This window comes from Pimephales promelas, chromosome 19, assembly GCF_988280905.1.
Source record: "Pimephales promelas chromosome 19, fPimPro1.hap1.1, whole genome shotgun sequence".
Classification (NCBI taxonomy): Eukaryota; Metazoa; Chordata; class Actinopteri; order Cypriniformes; family Leuciscidae; genus Pimephales; species Pimephales promelas.
Window position 1 is genome coordinate 6,542,607 of NC_142787.1, and position 19,184 is coordinate 6,561,790.

General features: G+C 35.2%; 1 long non-coding RNA gene across 1 annotated transcript; it reads left to right on the forward strand.

Annotated features, from left to right (window-relative positions):
- Positions 1–14,098: 14,098 nt before the first annotated feature.
- LOC120485882 (uncharacterized) lies at positions 14,099–16,538 on the forward strand. The gene is made up of 5 exons (XR_016147707.1): positions 14,099–14,233; positions 14,564–14,670; positions 15,165–15,327; positions 15,422–15,503; positions 15,684–16,538. It is a non-coding gene; the product is annotated as an uncharacterized LOC120485882 (long non-coding RNA).
- The last annotated feature ends 2,646 nt before the right edge of the window (positions 16,539–19,184 follow it).

Genomic DNA, 19,184 nt, shown 5'->3' on the forward strand with positions numbered 1-19,184 from the left:
GTTGAGAAATTTGTAAGCTATTAAAGTTGTATTCAACTTTTTGATATCTATTATACTTTTTTCACAATCTCTACTTTAGTCTCATGATGTTTTTCAAGCCGTTTCTGAAATTATAATGGGAGTGAATGAGAGAGACTGTTCAGAGCTAGAGCACGTGATGTCATAAGCTAGAGTGAGCCAGCTTGAAAACTAATGCTAAAAAATAGTTTTTAAATCGCTGGCCTGGCCACAATCTTCACTCTTTGGCCATGAAATTATACTTAAAACGTAGGTATTTTTGTTGTGCTTCCTCTCGTGTGTTTATTAAATCCCTCGGACTTATAGTTTTTTCTCTGTGTCCTTCCAAACCACAGGAGTGACAGACATTCCTCCATTGGCAGCAATTATAAATTCAGGTCAAACTTTAGTAATCAGAGCATTACGGACCAGTTTTTTAACTTGCCAAAGTGGTCCCTTTTTTCAACTCTATCCACACAAAAAATACATCACAGCGTTCACAAAGGCCTTGTCTCGCTCACGGTCAGGTAATTTTGCTGATACAACCTATAGTTTTGTCTCTAGGGAGGTTTGTTCGAGGCCAAGTATCAGCGATTTTGACTAAACATTGGGGAATTTTCAAAAATTCAAATCCCAACTGTCACTTTCTCACAGACACAAAAGGGCCTGACAGCCCTGCTGTAGGGCAGACCTCTCTCTCTCCCTAGGAGGATTTATTTAATCAAGCAACCAATGAATAATGGCTTAAAATCCTCATAGTCACACCATAGCAACCAGTTACAGCACCCTAGCAACCGTGGGCGATACTAAATAACTCTATAAAAACTCTATAAAAAATCCTTTTAAAAACAAAATAGTAATCATCTGTTAAAAAATACACGCCGACATCACAGACCCCTGATTGAGGCATCAAATTTTGCGGATTATTGAGGAGAGGTGTGCTGTGACTTTTCGTAGCGATCGGGGGTACGGTGTTCGCCCCAGGGGCAAATCATTGGGTAAAAAAGTCCCATAGACTTTTAGTGTTTTTCCTACTATGGTAAATTGCATAGGGATTTTGTATTGAACATAGCTCTGGATCACAGTGTCATAGAGACAAGGGGGCGGGCTCATTTTACTCAGACGACCAATCAGTCTCTCAGGATCATTGTGAAGCTATTAAGCCACGCCCTAGCAACCATTTAGAGCACCTTAGCAACAACTCCCATAGACTTCCATTAAAAGAGATCAAAGGGATATCTCAGGATATAAGTGTCATAGAAACATGAGGGTGGGCTCGTTTGACTTGGGCCAGCAAACAGCCAATCATGAATCACCTCAACAATTTCTGGCCATGCCCTAGCAACCATTGTAGAGCACCTTAGCAACCAAAATCCAAAGAGGGATATCTTCCATTCTGAATGTCATAGAGGCTTGGGAGTTGGTTTATATCATTCATACTGACAAGCAGCCTTTGGAGTTTCATGATTGGCAGCTACCAAGCCACTCCCTAGCAACCAAACAGAGTACCCTAGCAACCATTTTGCAAGACTTTATCTCTGCATCAAAACATCGCATAGAGATGGGGGTTGGTTCATACATTCACATTGACTTTGGAGCTTCATGATTGGCAGCTGCCAAGCCACTCCCTAGCAACCAAACAGAGTACCCTAGCAACCGTTTTTTCAAGACCTATATCTCTGCCTCAAAACATCGTATAGAGATGGGGGTTGGTTTAAACATTCACATTGACTTTGGAGCTTCATGATTGGCAGCTGCCAAGCCACTCCCTAGCAACCAAACAGAGTACCATAGCAACCATTTTGTAAGACGTACATCTCTGCATCAAAACATCGTATAGAGATGGGGGTTGGCTCTTTTTACTCATGCTAGCAAACATGACTTTCTACATGCTACACATGCTAGCAGAGAATAGCTACATGCTAATATTGATTAGCTAAGTGCTAAATCATGCCAAGAAAATGCTACAAACTTCATAGTAACCATCTGTGACAACTACCAACCATCCAATACCAGAACATCCTAGCAACCTCCTTGCAACAACCTAGCAACCACCCAGAACACGCTAGCAACACCCTAGCAACCACCCAGAATACCCTAGCAACCGCCTAACAACACAATAGCAACCACCCAGAACACCCTAGCAACCACCAAGAACACCCTAGCAACCACTCAGAACACCATAGCAACTGCCAAGCAACACCCTAGCAACCACCCAGAACACCCTAGCAACCGCCTAGCAACACCCTAGCAACCACCCAGAACACCATAGCAACCACCTAGCAACACTATAGCAACCACCCAGAACACCCTAGCAACCACCTAGCAACACCCTAGCAACCACTCAGAACACCCTAGCAACCGTACAACAAAACCATAGCAACCACCCAGAACACCCTAGCAACCGCCTAGCAACACCCTAGCAACCACACAGAACACCCTAGCAACCACCTAGCAACACCCTAGCAACCACCCAGAACACCCTAGCAACCGAGCGAGCTTTTTGCCACTGCAAGCACCACTTCACATTTTCCTCTGGAAATGTACATTCTAGTTAAGTTGGCTTGGGAAAGCCAACTTACTGAAATGCTATTTAAACTTATTATTATTCTTCTTCTTCTTACTCAAAAATTTGCAACTCTATCTCCTCCTAGAGCTTTAACTCCACATACTCCAAACTCGGCACGGACACTCAAACTGATCTGACTCGGTGTGCTATATCTTTTCTAACTGATCGGACTTACGGTTTTCCTAAAAATGACGATCAAAGTCGGAAAAAACTCCCATTGACTTCCATTGAGAAATTCAAACTGCCCAACTGTCAAAAATTCAAATCTAAATACCTTGAAGCCCCAGACTCAATCAAACTGTCATTCTATACACTATATGAGCCATTGAAACTCATTCAAACTAATGAACTCATCTATCTATGACACTTATCTATCTAATCTTAAACTCTTAAACTCAAAATAAATTAATAAACTCTAAACTTAAACTCTCTAAGACTCATTTAATCTTATAAACTCTAAACTCATAAACTCTCAATTCATAAACTCATACTCTTATAAACTCTCATAAAACTATTAAACTCATAAATGAATAAACTCTGGACACTTACTCAATTAAACTTATAAACTCTAAACTCATAAACTCTAAATTCACACCATAGCAACCAGTTACAGCACCCTAGCAACCGTAGGCCATAGGCACGAGGCCGCAGGCCTCGTGCCATACTAAATAGCGATGATTTCTCAGAAACTTGTAATGTACCACATTTGAAGAGGCTGACAGGCTCTGTAAGAAAATACCTCACAGTGGGGTAAAAGTTGCACCCCTGGGGGGACAGGAGCGGCCCAAAATTGCCCCATTGACTTACATGAAATGGGCCGTCCTACACATTGCATTAGGGTTTTATATTGAACATAGCTCTGGATCACAGTGTCATAGAGACAAAGGGGCGGGCTCATTTTACTCATACGACCAATCAGTCTCTCAGGATCATTGTGTAGCTATCAAGCCACGCCCTAGCAACCATTTAGAGCACCTTAGCAACAACTCCAATAGACTTCCATTGAAATAGATTGAAGGGATATCTCCGGATAGAAGTGTCATAGAAATATGTGGGTGGTCTCGTTTGACTCCGGGTAGCAAAGTGCCAACCATGAATCACCTCATCAATTTCTGGCCACGCCCTAGCAACAATTAACGAGCACCTTAGCAACCAAATTTTAAAGAGGGATATCTTCCATTCTGAATGTCACAGAGTCATGAGAGTTGATTTATAGTGACAAGCAGCCTTTGGAGATTCATCGCTGGCAGCTGCCAAGCCACTCCCTAGCAACTAAACAGAGTACCCTAGCAACCATTAAGCAAGATTTATATCTCTGCATCAGAACAATGTATAGAGATGGGGGTTGGTTTAAATCATTCATAATGACAAGCAGCCTTTTGAGTTTCATGATTGGCAGCTGTCAAGTCAATCCCTAGCAACCAAAGAGAGGACCCTAGCAACCATTTTTTAACAGCTATATCTCAGCATCAGAACATTGTATCGCGATGGGGGTTGGGTCTTTTGACTCATGCTAGCACACAGGACTTTCAATATGCTAAACATGCTAGCTGTGAATAGCTAAATGCTAATATGGATACTTTATAGTAACCATATGTGAACACTACCAACCAAGTAGCAATACCATAGCAACCACCCAGGACACCCTAGCAACCACCTAGCAACACCATAGCAACCACCCAGAATACCCTAGCAACCACCTAGCAACACCATAGCAACCATCCAGAACACCTTAGCAACTACCTAGCAACACCCTAGCAACCACCAGATAACCCTAGCAACTGCCTAGCAACACCATAGCAACCACCCAGAACACCCTAGCAACCACCTAGCAACAGCCTAGCAACCACCAAGAACACCTTAGCAACTGCCTAGCAACACCCTAGCAACCACCAAGAACACCCTAGCAACTGCCTAACAACACCATAGCAACCACCCAGAACACCCTAGCAACCGCCTAGCAACACCATAGCAACCACCCAGAACACCCTAGCAACCACCTAGCAACCACATAGCAACACCATAGCAACCACCCAGAATACCCTAGCAACTGCCTAGCAACACCATAGCAACCACCCAGAACACCCTAGCAACCGCCTAGCAACACCCTAGCAACCACCAAGAACAGCCTAGCAACTGCCTAGCAACACCATAGCAACCACAATAGTAACTCTATCTATCTATCTATCTATCTATCTATCTATCTATCTATAAACTAAGTTAAACTTAATTTAAACTTTAGACTAATTTAAACTTCAAACTACTTTAAACTTCTTCAAACTTTCTGTTCCAAACTTTCACAAGCCAACTTAAAGTTTGTCTCGACGAACTTTTTAATCTAGTTAAGTTGGCTTGAGAAAGCCAACTTACTGAAATCCTATTTAAACTTATTATTATTATTATTATTCTTCTTACTCAAAATTTTCTGACTGCTACTCCTCCTAGAGCTTTAACTCTACAAACTCCAAACTCGGGTCAGACCTTCAGACTGTTCTGACTCGAGTTGCTATATCTTTTTAGACTGATTCGACTTTCAGATTTCTTAAAAATTAATATTAAAAATCATAAAAATCCCATTGACTTTCATTGCAGCATGGTCAAATTGAGCCAAGACTACGGTGGCCCAATAGCGTACAACAAAAACTCAAATCTAAATTCCCTGAAGCCCTAGACTCAATTAAACTACTATTCTATATGAACTAATGAACTTATCTATCTATCTATCCATCCATCCATCCATCCATCCATCCATCCATCCATCCATCCATCTTTCTACCTAATCTTTCTTTCTTTCTAACAAATCTATCCATCTTTCTTTCTAACTAATCTATCCATCTTTCTTTCTAACAAATCTATCCATCTTTCTTTCTAACTAATCTATCCATCTTTCTTTCTAACTAATCTATCCATCTTTCTTTCTAACTAATCTATCCATCTTTCTTTCTAACTAATCTATCCATCTTTCTTTCTACTTAACTAATCTATCCATCTTTCTTTCTAACTAATCTATCCATCTTTCTTTCTAGCAAATCTATCCATCTTTCTTTCTAACTAATCTATCCATCTTTCTTTCTTTCTAAATAACTAATCTATCCATCTTTCTTTCTAACAAATCTATCCATCTTTCTTTCGAACTAATCTATCCATCTTTCTTTCGAACAAATCTATCCATCTTTCTTTCTAACTAATATACCCATCTTTCTTTCTAATAAATCTATCCATCTTTCTTTTTAACTAATCTATCGTTCTTTCTTTCTACCTAACTAATCTATCCATCTTTCTTTCTAACTAATCTATCCATCTTTCTTTCTAACAAATCTATCCATCTTTCTTTCTAACTAATCTATCCATCTTTCTTTCTAACAAATCTATCCATCTTTCTTTCTAACTAATCTACCCATCTTTCTTTCTAACAAATCTATCCATCTTTCTTTTTAACTAATCTATCGTTCTTTCTTTCTACATAACTAATCTATCCATCTTTCTTTCTAACAAATCTATCCATCTTTCTTTCTAACTAATCTATGCATCTTTCTTTCTTTCTTTCTAACTAATCTATCCATCTTTCTTTCTAACAAATCTATCCATCTTTCTTTCTAACTAATCTATGCATCTTTCTTTCTTTCTAACTAATCTATCCATCTTTCTTTCTAACAAATCTATCCATCTTTCTTTCTAACTAATCTATGCATCTTTCTTTCTAACAATTCGTTCCTTACTCTTTCTTTCTTTCTTTCTTTCTTTCTTTCTTTCTTGATGCTAATAACATGCTAATCATGCTAGCTTTATGCTAATCATATTAGCTTCTTGTTAAAAACATGCTAGCTACATGCTAGTCATGTTAGCATGATGCTAGCTACATGCTAATCATGTTAGATTCTTGCTAAAAACATGCTAGCATGATGCTAGCAACATGCTAATCATGCTAGCATGATGTTAGCTACATGCTAATCATGCTAGCTTCTTGCTAAAAACATGCTAGCATGATGCTAGCAACATGTTCTTCATGCTAGCATGATGCTAGCTACATGCTAATCATGCTAGCTTCTTGCTAAAAACATGCTAGCATGATGCTAGCAACATGCAAATCGTGCTAGCATGATGCTAGCTACATGTTAATCATGCTAGCTTCTTGCTAGCAACATGCTAATCATGCTAGCTTCTTGCTAAAAACATGCTAGCATGATGCTAGCTACATGCTAATCATGCTAGCATGATGCTAGCTACATGTTAATCATGCTAGCTTCTTGCTAAAAACATGTTAGCATGATGCTAGCAACATGCTAATCATGCTAGCATGATGCTAGCTACATGCTAAGCATGCTAGCATGATGCTAGCTACATGCTAATCATACTAGCTTCTTGCTAAAAACATGCTAGCATGATGCTAGCAACATGTTAATCATGCTAGCATGATGCTAGCTACATGCTAATCATGCTAGCATGATGCTAGCTACATGCTAATCATGCTAGCTTCTTGCTAAAAACATGCTAGCATGATGCTAGCTACATGGTAATCATGCTAGCATGATGCTAGCTACATGCTAATCATGCTAGCTTCTTGCTAGCAACATGTTAATCATGCTAGCATGATGCTAGCTACATGCTAATCATGCTAGCTTCTTGTTAAAAACATGCTAGCATGATGCTAGCTACATGCTAATCATGCTAGCTTCTTGTTAAAAACATGCTAGCATGATGCTAGCAACATGCTAATCATGCTAGCATGATGCTAGCTACATGCTAATCATGCTAGCTTCTTGCTAGCAACATGTTAATCATGCTAGCATGATGCTAGCTACATGCTAATCATGCTAGCTTCTTGCTAAAAACATGCTAGCATGATGCTAGCTACATGCTAATCATGCTAGCTTCTTGCTGAAAACATGCTAGCATGATGATAGCGACATGCTAATCATGTTATTATGATGCTAGCTACATGTTAATCATGTTAGCATGATGCTAGCTACATGCTAATTATGCTACCATGATGCTAGCTACATGTTAATCATGTTAGCTTCTTGTCAATAACATCTATCTATCTATCTTTCTATCTATCTTTCTAACTAATCTATCTTTCTAACTAATCTATCCATCTTTCTTTCTTTCTTTATTTTTAATTCCATCTTTTTTCAACTTAATTCAAAATTCAAAATTCTTCAAACGCTCTGGTCCGGCTTTCTCAAGCCAACTTAAAGTTTGTGTCATCAAACTTTTTTTTCTAGTTATTATTATTCTTCTTACTCAAAATTTTCTGACTCTAACTCCTCCTAGAGCTTTGACTCTACAAACTCCAAACTCGGGTCAGACCTTCAGACTGTTCTGACTTAGTGTGCTATATCTTTTTAGACTGATTCGACTTTCAGATTTCTTAAAAATTAATATTAAAAATCATAAAAATCCCATTGACTTTCATTGCAGCATGGTCAAATTGAGCCAAGACTACGGTGGCCCAATAGCGTACAACAAAAACTCAAATCTAAATTCCCTGAAGCCCTAGACTCAATTAAACTACCATTCTATATGTACTTATGATCTATCTATCTATCTATCTATCTATCTATCTATCTATCTATCTATCTATCTATCTATCTATCTATCTATCTATCTATCTATCTATCTATCTATCCATCTTTCTTTCTAACAAATCTATCCATCTTTCTTTCTAACAAATCTATCCATCTTTCTTTCTAACAAATCTATCCATCTTTCTTTCTAACTAATCTATCCATCTTTCTTTCTACCTAATCTATCCATCTTTCTTTCTAACAAATCTATCCATCTTTCTTTCTACCTAATCTATCCATCTTTCTTTCTACCTAATCTATCCATCTTTCTTTCTACCTAATCTATCCATCTTTCTTTCTAACAAATCTATCCATCTTTCTTTCTACCTAATCTATCCATCTTTCTTTCTACCTAATCTATCCATCTTTCTTTCTACCTAATCTATCCATCTTTCTTTCTACCTAACTAATCTATCCATCTTTCTTTCTAACAAATCTATCCATCTTTCTTTCTACCTAATCTATCCATCTTTCTTTCTACCTAACTAATCTATCCATCTTTCTTTCTAACAAATCTATCCATCTTTCTTTCTAACAAATCTATCCATCTTTCTTTCTAACAAATCTATCCATCTTTCTTTCTAACTAATCTATCCATCTTTCTTTCTAACAAATCTATCCATCTTTCTTTCTACCTAATCTATCCATCTTTCTTTCTACCTAATCTATCCATCTTTCTTTCTAACAAATCTATCCATCTTTCTTTCTACCTAATCTATCCATCTTTCTTTCTAACAAATCTATCCATTTTTCTTTCTAACTAATCTATCCATCTTTCTTTCTAACAAATCTATCCATCTTTCTTTCTACCTAATCTATCCATCTTTCTTTCTACCTAACTAATCTATCCATTTTTCTTTCTAACTAATCTATCCATCTTTCTTTCTAACAAATCTATCCATCTTTCTTTCTACCTAATCTATCCATCTTTCTTTCTAACAAATCTATCCATTTTTCTTTCTAACTAATCTATCCATCTTTCTTTCTAACAAATCTATCCATCTTTCTTTCTACATAATCTATCCATCTTTCTTTCTACCTAACTAATCTATCCATTTTTCTTTCTAACTAATCTATCCATCTTTCTTTCTAACAAATCTATCCATCTTTCTTTCTACCTAACTAATCTATCCATCTTTCTTTCTAACAAATCTATCCATCTTTCTTTCTAACAAATCTATCCATCTTTCTTTCTAGCAAATCTATCCATCTTTCTTTCTAACTAATCTATCCATCTTTCTTTCTAACTAATCTATCCATCTTTCTTTCTAACTAATCTATCCATCTTTCTTTCTAAATAATCTATCGTTCTTTCTTTCTAACAAATCTATCGTTCTTTCTTTCTACCTAACTAATCTATCCATCTTTCTTTCTAACAAATCTATACATCTTTCTTTCTAACTAATCTATCCATCTTTCTTTCTAACAAATCTATCGTTCTTTATTTCTACCCAAGTAATCTATCCATCTTTCTTTCTAACAATACTTTCTTTCTCTTTCTTTCTTTCTTTCTTTCTTTCTTTCTTTCTTTCTTTCTTTCTTTCTTTCTTTCTTTCTTTCTTTCTTTCTTTCTTTCTTTCTTTCTAACAAATCTATCCATGTTTCTTTCTAACTAATCTATCCAGCTTTCTTTCTAACAAATCTATCCATCTTTCTTTCTAACTAATCTATGCATCTTTCTTTCTAAAAATTCTTTCTTTCTCTTTCGTTCTTTCTTTCTTTCTTGATGCTAATAACATGCTAATCATGCTAGCTTTCTGCTAATCATGTTAGCTTCTTGTTAAAAACATGCTAGCATGATGCTAGCTACATGCTAATCATGCTAGCATGATGCTAGCTACATGCTAATCATGCTAGCTTCTTGCTAAAAACATGCTAGCATGATGCTAGCTACATGCTAATCATGCTAGCATGATGCTAGCTACATGCTAATCATGCTAGCTTCTTGCTAAAAACATGCTAGCATGATGCTAGCAACATGCTAATCATGTTATTATGATGCTAGCTACATGCTAATCATGCTAGCATGATGCTAGCTACATGCTAATCCTGCTAGCTTCTTGCTAAAAACATGCTAGCATGATGCTAGCAACATGCTAATCATGTTATTATGATGCTAGCTACATGCTAATCATGCTAGCATGATGCTAGCTACATGTTAATCATGCTAGCTTCTTGCTAGCAACATGCTAATCATGCTAGCATGATGCTAGCTACATGCTAATCATGCTAGCTTCTTCCTAAAAACATGTTAGCATGATGCTAGCAACATGCTAATCATGCTATTATGATGTTAGCTACATGCTAGTCATGCTAGCTTCTTGCTAAAAACATGCTAATCATGCTAGCTTGATGCTAGCTACATGCTAATCATGTTAGCTTCTTGCTAAAAACATGCTAGCATAATGCTAGCAACATGCTAATCATGCTATTATGATGTTAGCTACATGCTAATCATGCTAGCTTCTTGCTAAAAACATGCTAGCATGATGCTAGCAACATGCTAATCATGCTATTATGATGTTAGCTACATGCTAGTCATGCTAGCTTCTTGCTAAAAACATGCTTATCATGCTAGCTTGATGCTAGCTACATGCTAATGATGTTAGCTTCTTGCTAAAAACATGTTAGCATGATGCTAACAACATGCTAATAATGTTATTATGATGCTAGCTACATGCTAATCATGGTAGCATGATGCTAGCTACATGCTAATCATGCTAGCTTCTTGCTAAAAACATGCTAACATGATGCTAGCAACATGCTAATCATGCTAGTATGATGCTAGCTACATGCTAATCATTCTAGCTTCTTGCTAAAACATGCTAGCATGATGATAGCAACATGCTAATCAGGTTAGCATGATGCTAGCTACATGCTAGTCATGCTAGCTTCTTGATAAAAACACGTTAGCATGATGCTAGCAACATGCTAATCATGCTATTATGATGCTAGCTACATGCTAATCATGCTAACAACATGCTAATCATCTTAACTACATGCTAATCAAATTAGCATCAAGCTAGCTACATGCTAATCATGTTAGATTCTTGCCGAAAACATCTATCTATCTATCTATCTATCTATCTATCTATCTATCTATCTATCTATCTATCTATCTATCTATCTATCTATCTATCTATCTATCTATATTTCTTTCTAACTAATCTATCCATCTTTCTTTCTTTCTTTCTAATCTATCTTTAAAACTTCATTCAAACTTCAAAACTTCAAACGCTCTGGTCCGGCTTTCTCAAGCCAACTTAAAGTTTGTCATCAAACTTTTTTTTCTAGTTAATATTGTTTTTTAACCAAATTAATGAAAATGAACCAACCACTTATTTTTTTACTAACATTAAGTTTTACTAACTTTTTTTTGTTATTTAAATAATTTGTTGGTTAGTTAGTAAAGTGAGTAAGGGATGTAGGCTACATCCAGCCGTCTATTATCGCAAAATAAACACTGAGAAGGGTGAATGACCCAGATGTGAAGTAGCCATATAGTAGCAGCTTCACTAGTGTGAATTGAGTTGTTTTAGTTACAAAAAACAGCAATATCCTTTCATTGACATAGTGCTTAAAACTATTCTTTTGGAATGTGTGGTTAACGATTTACATTCAAGGTAAATTTGCCTTTACATATGATAATCACAGATGATTGCAGTTTAGTAACTTCCTGCATGTTTTTATCTCGCTAGACCAGGTGTTAATAGACTACATTAAATGCTTCAATTCACTAGCAGATATACTAGCAGTGAAACAATCAGAGGCAGAATTAAGACAGAAAATCATATTGTTGTTGTAAATAAGCTATTCATCTAAGCTGATTCATTCATCAACTATTTGTAAATAACCTGTTCAGTTGTAACAAGTGTATCGACTGTTTTTGCTTCGGCACTTATTATATTGTCTGCTCTACTCTTCGCAAAAGCTGGAAAAACATTTTGGCCACAACTTAGGGACGTGAAAAGGGCTGTCACTCATTTACTTCACCTTACTTTATAGTTAATTCAACGTTTACATACTGGTGGTTGATGTAAAACGTTAAAAAAGTTAAAGTAAATAGGATTTTTAAAAGTAAAATACTTGTGTTTAGGTTCATTATGTAAAAAACAGGAATTTTACTTTTTAAATGGTTAGTTCTGTGGATATCTTAATAATATGGTATCTGTTTCTCTATGGCATTTTATTTAAAAATCTTTAATCCCAATCAGAGCATTTGAGCAAAGATTGCATTGCGCTCGACCCAATCCAAGCAAACGTTCCACTTGTGTGCCGCTCACACTCACATTGATCAAATCCCGCTCCTACAGGTTGTTTCTCTGTGCTAGATATATCGTTCTCTTTGTCATAAACTTCTTGATCAAATGTCTTAATTGCAGTTGGCTTATGGATAACAGTTAAGATATTTGTGGATTTAACATCCTTAGCTCTTTAACCTAAAAAATGTATTAATCTTTGTGAGGAGCGCATGTAAGCAACCGGTAATTATGAATATTTTTTAACTGGAAGTTATTACAAGCACTCACTTACGGTTTCTTATTTTGGGACAAAAAAACAACAACACAAAAATAACATAAACATGCACTTCCATTCATCATCTGAGCCACACCAAATAAAAACAAACATACATTAAAAAATACACTGTGGATATTTTGAAAACATCTTAAAAAATTGAATTAGGGACTGACTGGACATGTAAGGGGTGCAATTGTTAGAAATTATTTTTGACAGAATCAAAATGGTTTCAGTAATGGTTTTAGCTTTGTTGTGTTCCTAGATCCATTTACCACATCCATGTTTTAGACATTCCAAATATGTATAATCAAGTATTATCAATTGTATAAGTTTTTGTATTTGAGCTAACATATCTGTTTAATACTAACAGTCTGAGTAAGTAACATTAAGCTCTCAAGTGTCTGCTTACTAAAGCAAGATTTATTGTCATACTCATCATATTTCATTTATTCCCCACCTGCTAAAACAAGGGCTGTCTTAGAAAATGTTAATGTGTTTAAGTATAAACATTGATATATAAACGTGTAAAAATACATGTGGTGTGATTTGACTGTATTGTAAACAGCTCTGCTAAATTACAGAGCTGATTGAAACATATCCCAATGGCTGTGATCGGACGCTTTCTCACTGTGTTTTCAGTCCCTGAGTGGACTGAGCTGCAACCCCCACTACCTGCAGGACATTAGCATCTCTATGGAGAACGGCTTCAAAGGCCAGGCTGTGAAAGTTTACCTTAGACCTAAAAATACACATGCTTAAACAAGTCATCCTATACTTAAAACACTCTGAGGACTCTGCATGTATTTTTTGAGAGATTCAACAAGAGGAACTATTAATATGAGCTTTCGTTTCAGATGTGGTATAAAGGTTTAGTTAAACCAACAAAAATATGAATGCCCATGGTAATCTGCTACATCCCTATAACATCATTTGATTTATAAATGAGCAGATTTTTTATTTATTTATTTTTTTACATTGTGGTAAATTACTTTTTTCTGTCTTTTAAAATATTTTAAATAGTAAATTAATTGTATATCGCCTACTTTCTTTAAATGCTGCACCATCCCATAGTTTGATATTATTTTTGAACTTTTCCTTTATTAACTTTATCATGTTTTATCTGCCATTGATATAGGTTTGTGTTCTGTGCTCTATTTAAAATGCATGCAAAATAATACTAATTATGAAAAGTACTTTTTCCTGATCCAGTTGATGTTTACAACTGGATTTAAAACTAATTTACCAACAGATTCTACCCTTATGTTAATCTAGCTATTTGATTTCAATCACAAAACATTAGCATAACAGAACCAATAGTAATGTTGGCTAACTGTGGTTTATCCGATGGCCCAATCACTGCTCCGATAGCAGAACGTATATCTCTCTATTCCAGGTTCCTAATTCACACTTCATGTTTGGCATTTGGAAGAGCACAACTTTCGAAGACTTCAACGAGATTGTTTCCTACATTGGAGAGTTATCTTTCTATTATAGTTTAAAGATTTATCTACCTACAAGATCCCAAGATCCTAAGCGCACTGAGCCATTTCTCATCTCACTTTTTTTCTTTCCGAAGTAAAAGGTAAGTTGTACATTCTAACTTCATTTTATGATGATTTGTAAATGCTAACATTATACAATGTTTTTGCATCCTCTTACAATGTAAATGTGCATGCAGATTGGTATTATTGATATTCAGTTTCTTTTTAAAATGATTTTATAAAAATACTTGATATAAAAAGTATAGTAAAAATGTAGTAAATTATCAGCCACATTGTCATCTTTTCAATAAGTTATTGTCTACACAATTCTAAGGAGTTTTTTTTTAGAGTATTTTCTATTTTTTTTTTTTTTTTTTTTTTTACTTAGCATATGCACTATATCCTGCATAAAATGTTCTTATATTTCACAGGAAAATGAGACCCAAAAGAGTTTCTCCTGAAAAGGAAGCCTTGTACTTCATTGCTTCGGGGAAAGATAAAGACACATTCGAGAAAAAATTAATGTGTGAAGAGAAAGGTAAGTTACGGCATTCAATTCTGCCATCAGTATGACTTTGCAAAACTTCATTAAAAGCTAAGTTTGGTCTCTAAATAATGTCGAATGGTTGGGTTTAAAATGTGTAGCTAAAAACAACAGGCTGTTAAAAAAAAACACAAGAGAAACAAAAAAACATGATTGAATCAGTTAAAGGTGGATTTATATCTGTTTTCCTGCCTGTATTTATGCTAGCTGCTGATGTCCAAATTAAACTCCATTGTGTAGATGTGCGAGTGATCTTGATATTATTTGTATGTAACTGCCAGTTAGACTCCGGGGGCCTGTTTAACAATGGAAATTATCAATATTCAGTGTCATGATACATATGAGTTTTGTAGTTTTGCACTTTTAGATGTAGATATCGTATTTGTTTTCCAAGCAGGGCTACCATTTAAAACAGTTTAGACAACCTTAACAACTTTATGAATCTTTTCTCATACTTAATTTACACTTATTTATACCCAATTTATTAGGTTTTGGAGTAATCGCCACAAAGCATATTGAGCCAGGAGAATTCCTACTGGAGTATGTTGGAAGACACATGGCTGGATCTGAAGGAGAGACCCTGCTCAAAAACTACTCAGCTGAAGATGCAGTTTTTTTATATTTCTACTCCTTTCAGGGACAATCTTACTGGTAAGATTAAATTAATGAATGTTCTAATGAAGTATAATTACATCATATTTTGGTATGTTTATATACAGTGTTTTTAAAATATTTCACCATACAGTGTTGATGGCAGTAAAGCTACAGAAAATCTCGGACGATACATAAATGATGACCACATCAAGCCAAACAGCAAAATTAAAATAGTAAGTCTGTATTTAATGTTTTCGTATTGTTTGTCTTATTCTTTGTTTTAATTACTCCTTTTATAGAGCCTCATCTTGATTGTAGCATTATTTGACATTACAAACTAGACAGTTGTGGGTCTTTCAAATGTTGTTGTTTTTGTTTTCAAATGTGTGTTTGTGTACTTTTGTGACCAACAGATAATGGATGAAAAGAAAATGCCACATTTGTGTGTATTTGCGTTAACAAAAATCAAGCCAATCATACCAAAGAAAAAATCATACCAAAGCCTATGGACTAGTATGCAGGAGTGATCCAGCTCTCAGATTTCATAAAAAATATCTTAATTTGTGTTCGGAAGATGAATTAATGTCTTACGGGGTTGAACAACATGAGGGTGAGTAAATACTGACAGAATTTTCATTTTTGGGTGAACTAACCCTTTAAATGCTTTGCTTAAGTTGATGAAGACCTCCACTGTGTATTGCTTTATCCTCAGTTGCAGATGTAATTTTTCCTATGAGTTCAATTAATGCCAAAGCAGTTAATCTTTTTTATCTCTAAAGCCATATTGTTTTTCATTAAATAATTTGTGTTTTTCTAAAAAAAAAAATTAATTTTTGAGCAAACAACTTTTCAAGGATTTTAGAAAACCGAGAGAGCAATGACACTGGTCTGTAGTTGTTAAAGTGTAGTTATACATTTCTCCCAGCCCTGCAAATCTGGTCCTCTAGTTATAAAGGAGCCCAAAACCCTTTAAAATCAGCAACAGACCAGTCTGACCAGTTAGACAGTCTATCTCAAACAAATAGACTATCTAGTTTAAGCCCCCCCCCCCTTTCTAATAGATTGATCAGATAGCGCCCCTTTAATCTTTTCTATTTTACCTGTTCATAATCATTTTTGCATGAATTGAAACGCATGATTGTTCATGATTTTCATGCATGATTTAAATTGTATTATATTACATTATTATTATTCATGTATTTAATTTTATTCATGTATTTAAATGTATATATGTAAATGTAATGTGTTTGAAAATACACAATAAACTTTGAGCAGTTAAAGCTTCAATTGTTCTTTTTTCTATTTCCTATAGTGCTACTGTGCAACCTGTAGAATATGTAGAAAATCCATAGAAATATTATTTTAACTGTTAAATAATACTCTATTTCTACGGATTTTCTACATATTCTACAGGTTACACAGTAGCACCAAATAAATACAATAACATTTCATAACTGTATAATACTATACAGTATTATTAAAAATTAACAGTGTAATACTGTACTTTAATATGGTAAGAAATTACAGTAAAATAATGTTATTTGATTTTACAGTATGCTTAACAGTACTGTAGTTAGTGTTGAAGTAATTTTATTGTTGAATGAAATACAGCAAGTACTGGATAATTGTTGCCAGTAAGTTACTGTTAATTTGACAAGACATTTTTTTACAGTGTATTTTATACAGAATATAAAAAAAGGATAAAACATAATGGACAGATGTGTTGGGAAATGGCAGTTGTATTAACAATATGGCATTAAAATATATTTTGAGCCACCAATCCTACTCCTACCCCTAAACCTACCCCTAACAATTCGTTAAAACTACGTAAACTAACGTTACAATTATGAAGAAAAACGTGACTAACAGAAAAGTATAATCACAATAATATATTTATTGCGAAAATGTCAAAACCGCAACCAAAAGCCGTTCACATGAAGATGCTTTGCAGTCGCAGTCCTCTCTGGCAACATTGTAATAGTTTTGTATGAAGTACAAAGCAGAATTTAAATTAATAATCAATGAAAATGTTCATCCGGCTTCAGTTCGCAGCTTCGCACTATTTCAAAAGAACTAAACCAACCGTCACAGTCCTTCATGTCTCAATCTGTGATGAGGCAGGGAAGAGCCAATGACCATTTGATATCTCTACCGTAAAACACGACGTATCGCTTCTCAAGGGCGCGATCTTTTGAATTTGAATTCATCACCAGCGCGGGATTTGACGTGTACGGTTGCTGCTGAGAATGGAGGCGAAGATCACGACTGGATAAAAGGTTGAATTAGGATTTTTTTCTTGTAAACAACGTAGGCTATGGATTCTAAAGATTTGGATTACATCAAACTAATAATATTGATGTCTTTTGTGAATTTATGTTTTGTTTTATAGGAGAAAACACTTTCTGTGCCTCACGGCAAATAAACTATATTACAAAATGGTTAAACGAGTAAAGTTAAAGAATGTATTTTTAAGGTTTTATAGTGTATTGTTTAACACTATGCAGGCGAAACGAGCAAAATGTTAATATTTATGAGTATTATATCAATAAATGAGACTGAAAACGTAATGAATAAGACAGTTGAATGCAATAGAGTCAAAACATAATGCTACGATTTTAATATGCATAAATTGTGATATGTACAAATGTGTACATCGGTGGATTTGTTCAAACGTAAATAAATTACGTTTTTGTGCTGTCAATAACGTAAATATTTTACATTTTAGTTCTGTAAATACGTCAGTATTATACGTTTCTGCGCATATAAAACGTAATTATATGTACGTATGATAGAACTACACTTTACGTACAAATGCATACGTATTCTCATGAGATCACATTGGATTTTAGTCGACTAAAATATAATGGGTTTAGTTAAATTGTAATGCGTTAATTTAGAATTTAGAATAGAATAAAATGTACAAACCCATACACTCCCGAAGAAAACATCTATTAACCTATTAATATAAATGATTTAAAAGTCTGAACATGCAATACAGATACGGATTTAACTACTGTGATTTAAAAAATATCTTAAAATTAAATAAAAACCACTTTTCCTAAAGTACAACACAGCCTTTTCAATGGATGATATACAGTATGCATTCTTTATAACCATGCATACATCCTTCTTTATTCTTTCAAGCAGAAATATTCTTTGTGTAAATTAAATATAATTAATCCTTATTATACTAAAGCTATTAACAAACTGTGATTGCTTTTCTCTTTTTCTTTGGTTGCTTGATCAATATTAAGGACACAGACCACATTATGTTTGATGCCACTTTCACTTTAAGACGTCGGATTATTTCCAATGACATGCGGATCCAATCGCACTGATGCACATCCGATACACTCACAACTGTTTAAGACATAACCGACATAATTTACATGAATACTGTCCAAAGCGGACATTTAAAGCACTCAATAACCTTGCCCCTTCATATTTATTGGACCTTCTTAATATCTATATTCGATCTCGGACTTTAAGATCATCTTCCTCGCTCACTCTTGTTCTCCCTAGAACCCGCACTACTTCCATGGGGTCCCGGGCTTTTAGTTTTGCAGCTCCTTATTTATGGAACCTGCTGCCACAGGATGTGCGAAACAGTGAAAGTATTCATGTTTTTAAATCTTGCCTTAAGACCCATCTTTTCCGGCAGGCTTTTATGTTTTATGTGATTTTTATATATATATATATATATATATGTGTGTGTGTTAGGGCTGGGCAAAAAAAAATGATTTTTCGATTAATCGGTTTTTAAAATGTGGCCGATTCAAAATCGATTCTCAACGGCCTCGAATCGATTTTTTCCATATAAAGGGCTTGCGGACGCGGTGCGGCGTCTTCTCGTCTCACTGCACTAGACAAGCACTAAGCTAGGGCTGAAACGATTCCTCGAGTTACTCGATTAC